The sequence below is a fragment of the Dufourea novaeangliae genome, unplaced genomic scaffold (assembly GCF_001272555.1).
Source record: "Dufourea novaeangliae isolate 0120121106 unplaced genomic scaffold, ASM127255v1 scaffold199, whole genome shotgun sequence".
Lineage (NCBI taxonomy): Eukaryota > Metazoa > Arthropoda > Insecta > Hymenoptera > Halictidae > Dufourea > Dufourea novaeangliae.
The window spans coordinates 227440-232851 of record NW_015374073.1 but is presented as its reverse complement, the minus strand read 5'-3'; positions in this window follow the sequence as shown (position 1 = coordinate 232851).

Here is a 5412-nt window from a genome sequence, read left to right as displayed (position 1 = left end):
AGTTACATGATATTTCAGTCGATATCGAGAGTTTTGCAAGGACGACGACGAATTGTACTTATCGCACAAAGTACTTCCTGATGGTAGACAGAATTGCCTACGATGTCTTTCCGTCTTTTCGATCATGTATTCGTAATATCATTAACGCTATTCCATAAAAAAAAAACATTTCTCGCTCGAATGTCGACTCGAGTAAACGGTCTACGCTTGTTAAAATTTACCTGATGACAGGGATGGGCAGAATTTTATACTTAATGGTAAGGTCTAAAGAACTAATGTTCATTCGGATTATAGAGAAACATAATTCTATTATTTCATTAGAATTTTCGTATTCTTTCGATGAATAATGCATAATAATAAGTGGACTGTGGATTATATGCGTTTGTTGCATATACGATTACATAAATCTCAGTGTAGTATAAAGTGTAATAAATTTCAATGATATCATTATTTTATTTCGGGTCTATACAAACTTTAAATTAATTAAATCCATTTCTGTTTGATTCGAGTTTTTATAAAGTAGTGCAAACAAATTTTTATTTGCAAAAACATTCGCAGTCTAGCCCTTAATACATTTTTTATCAAGATAGTGTATGTTTGCCCGCCTCTGTCTACTAATAATCATATTAGAATAGTTATAAGTGCTAATCAACGATAATGTCCCGTTTTAATTTTAAGACATCTATGAATAGATCATTTTATAGGTGTCTTAAAATAAACAAGACAATTGATCATCACAGACACTGCGGTCCGTGTTATTTATACTAATAGTAAGAAACAAATCATTTAAATTCTTGTTGAATATATGTATTGCTCGTTCGGAATAAGACTGAATCTGATGTGACCGTTAAATGGGGGCTCAATTCGTCGCGTGATTCTGTTGCGGATGCTTGAATAATTCATAAATTCGTTAATTTTCTATAATACACTGCTCAATAATCCAATAAAATTACAAAACATTCATCTGGAGTGTTTTTATAAATCCAGTCCATCCTTATTCTCTAAGTGGGCAACAGTTTTGGGAAAATATTGAAATTTCAAAAAGATATTTTATGAATCTCAGAACATATGTACATAATAAAAACGAAGATATCTCTCCTTAAAGGGTGCCTTTTATATTGACAGTACACCAAGCAATAAATAAAACTCGCATTCGAGATATAATATTTGATCTCCCTCGAGGAAACATTAAATAGGTAAATGATCGTAATAACTTTGATCAAATTCAGTATTTATTTTTGTGGGAATGGAGAATATATTTTGCTTTATCGTAATTCTTCAATACTGCGCTATTTTTACCAAGCTGAATTCCAAAAAAATACTGAAGAATTTTTTAAACTTATATCGGCTGATGAAATGAAAAAGTCCTCGTTGTGAAACAAAATTAAAGGATATTAATGTACAAAAGTGCCTTAATTAAAGTTAGGTCGATTTTTATGAAACGGTAAAACTATTTTTTCTACTTGACGTGTTTTTTCACGAGTATTTAAGCGACTCTTTGTTATTTATATCTATTACTCATATCTGATGTTGTCCAGTAATACCAACAGAAAAAACTGCTTCAGATATTAATTTTAAACTTTGTATCTCTACTTATATTGTATATTTATATCAACAAATCACCAATTTATATTAATTTTTCATGGGGAAATACATAACACACTGAAAAACATAAGCTGCTGTGTGAAAGCATAGTTTTCGAGGCGATTGACAAGACTTAATGAAAATTACTAAACAGATTGATTTGAAAATTTGTAGATATATGAAATTAATGTCTTTTTTCACTACAAATCATGTCTCCACTTTACGTATTACTTTAATCACAAAGTTTTTCACATTTCTAATCGTTCAAGTTGAAAAGTTTTAGGAAGAGGTTGTTTCTATGAAACATTGTCATTTCGTTAATTGCCAATACTTTTTATTTTTTATAGTTTTATTAGTAGCTGTATTCACATATGTAAAGTAGCAATCATATAGTATAATTCATTACACCTGTGTATTGACGTCAAAATAATTCAATATATTTTTTTTTTCATCCTGTGTATGCTGCAGCTTATATTTTTCAAACTAGTGTGTATTTCTGCATGGAAAACATTTACTTTCGTAAAATATCTATATACCTCGGTAGAGAGTTTTAAATTGATATCTAAAGTAGCTTTTCTCAGTAATTACTCTTAAGATACTGTAAACTTAACATGTAGAAGCGACACGCTTCAAGAAAATACATTCGCGTGCCAAGGTGGAGAGGATTATTTTTCCGTATTGTATTACTTAACACTTCGACTGCCAATACTCACAGAGAATTCTCGAATAAACCCTTTTCTTAACAAAACAAATACTACATAAGCCAAACCAGTGAGTCTGTTAGAGCCATGATGAATTTCATGACCCTTAAATGAATTTATTCTTTTTTAATTGCTTTGTCAAGTCGGTACTGACAATGGGTGTCAATCATAAATGAGTAACATGGCGGTCAGTGTGTTAACTACAACGCTGTGGATGAAATTCAAACGAGTTATTATACAAACGTCAGCTTCTTATTCGTTCAGTATTAGAAGTACATTAAAAACTAAATTACTTAAACTGTACAATATTGTTATATGTTCTACGCCGATCTATTAATTAATAAACTTACTGTGGTGTAGAGTAATTTGTATACCATACGATTTTCATTGCAATAAATATATATATGTATATATATATATATATATATATTTTATTGCCATTTCATCGTGACAAAGTCAATTGGATTTTGTGTAAGCATAGAGTACTTGATCAATTTAATTTAATTAAGCGGGAACTAATGTTAACGACGACGCAATGACGCTGTCCTGATTTAATTATAAATTTTGTGCGATAACGATAAAGAAGATGGTCCCATATAAGTCGTAAATTGTTCGACATTCATACAGTACAATGAGTAAAACTCTGTAAATACAAGTGCCTTGATAAGCCTACGATAAGAATTTTTTACTTGTATCATCTGTAATTCTTTTTATGAAATATTTAAAATACATTTTATTATTTATACGATCTCTTTTTTATTTGTAAATTGTACCCCATGGATTAAAAGTAATCTCCTATAAATTTAATTTTACTAACAAGTTTAAATGTAAAAAATATTGTGGTTAATGTGTATTTTGCCACGAAAATGTTTATAAAGGTTTATCAAATTATTCAATTACTAGGAACATCATGTACTTTTGTGTTCATAAGATTTGATTGTATGTATAATGGAATAGCAGTAAACAAATGATATTATACTTAAAACATTTTTATTTTATTTTTAATGCAATATAAAATCAGACAGAAAGTTAAATTCCGGGTGCGTAAATCACTCTGTGGCAGTATTAATGTATTTCCAATATGTATTAAATTCCAGCCAAAGCTTTACTGCGTTTTCACGGCTTCACAGACATTTGCGATTCATTTCCGCGAGAAATAAAAAATAACGAGTCACGAGTTCGTTCACTACCGCGTACGATTAAATTTGCGGTAATGTCCGCTGGCAGAAATAATACACTTTGCACCCGTTCGCATCAATTAAAAGGCACAAACATTTTCCGTTTTACAAGTAAAATTATAAGTTCGAGTTTTGTTCCAATTAAATTTTTACCAGGAATCATCGAAATATTAGATTCCAGAAAGAGTTATTCCATTTATTTCTAGACTATAATAAAGAAATTCTTTGAACTAAATAATTTTAATCATAAAAATCCTTTAACATAATGTCTCTTTTTCACTTATGTGCAATAAATAATGACGACTATTACCGTTGAACAAATAAAACAGAACAATTATACAGCGAAATTATACTAATATTTACAAGGAGAATAGTTTAACTTGCAATAATAAATTGTTCTACCTACCACAATCTTAAAAGATAAACAACTGGACAAAGATTTTCCTTTAATCAATCCAAATTAATTTGTATTTCCTATATGCGTTGCATGAATATTGCTTGAAACAATTACAGATTGTGAACAAGAATGTATTATTACCCCTTTTTGTTATGTAATTGGAAATGCAGGTATAGCAGTTATAAGCAGGGAAGTTTTAAGTGGATATCTAACCAGACGTTTAAAAAAATCGAGTTTTTTTTTTGCATTTTTTGAAGGTGAAGGTTTTTCGAAATAAACTGCAGAAGGATTTGCCCGAATTCGTAAAATTAATGAAGATATAGATGTTTTAAAGAAGACGGCACATAGCACTGCGGCATGCAACGTATGAAGCTTTGATCATATTCCCTTGAAACTGTGTTTCTTAAAAATGGTTGACACGGTATCTCAAGTTCTAATTGACTGATTGGCTTCATATTTGGTATACTCTTTCTGTAGAAGTGTCGTTATCCCATGAACCAGCATTACCAGAAATGATATTTTATCCTTTTTTTAATTCGCAAAATATGAAAAAATCGAAATAATCGATATTTAAAGTGCCACCATTTTGGAAGTTATCGATATTTCTTTTTCATGCTAGTTTTTGACATAGCCACATTCACACTAATCAAGAATCTTTTTAATTTTTCATTTCAGTACAACATTTCTTTTAAGGAACCGTACTAAAGGAATTTATTATTCAGGAAATTTTTATTATATTAACTTAACAAAAATGGCGAATATTTTTAAAACGAAAATAAATTTGTGTGCAAAAGGTTGATACCCAGTGTTATGGTTTCTTTGCGAAAAAAATCCCAGAAGGCCTAAAAAATGACACTCTAGACTAGAATACTTCTTTAAGGCAATTTTTCTTAAACGTTTTCGGAAAATTGATTTTTATCCAAAAATAGTAACATTGTAAATGTTCACTTATAATTTATACACTGCTTAAACACTTGAAGGGTCCAGTGCAAAAGGAGGGCGTGCACAATAATAGCGTGCTGAGATATTAAGGCTCTTATGAAAAGTAATGTATATTATACAGACATGAATTTTGTCACGTGGATATAAATGAATAATAATAGAAATAATGTTAATCCGTCATACCTATAGTGTGGAAGAGAGACAACAATGAGGTCCCAGGGATCTATTATTATCTATGTCCACTACTAGTCGTTGTCGTTGTATGAAAGCGAAGCAATAAAGACACATTACGTTGTATAAAGTATTAAGTATTTCAAGTGCGATCCAGCCATTTCTTAAAATGACCTCTTTCAATATTTCGCCTTTTTTTTTGTTTCTGTCGCTTGATTGACGCAACTGGCTTGTTACTGTAGCGATCCTCTGATTGTCTTCAGCAGTGTATATTTTATGTTTTTTCAAAGTGCTGTAAGTATGTGAACATATGCAGTTAATAGTGTAGATGACCGATTATAAAGAAAATAAAATCCTAACAGACTATGAATTATTGACCGAAATTGAGGAAATATTCGAGCTTGTCAGGAAACATGCATAAACAATGAATTGTGATCGA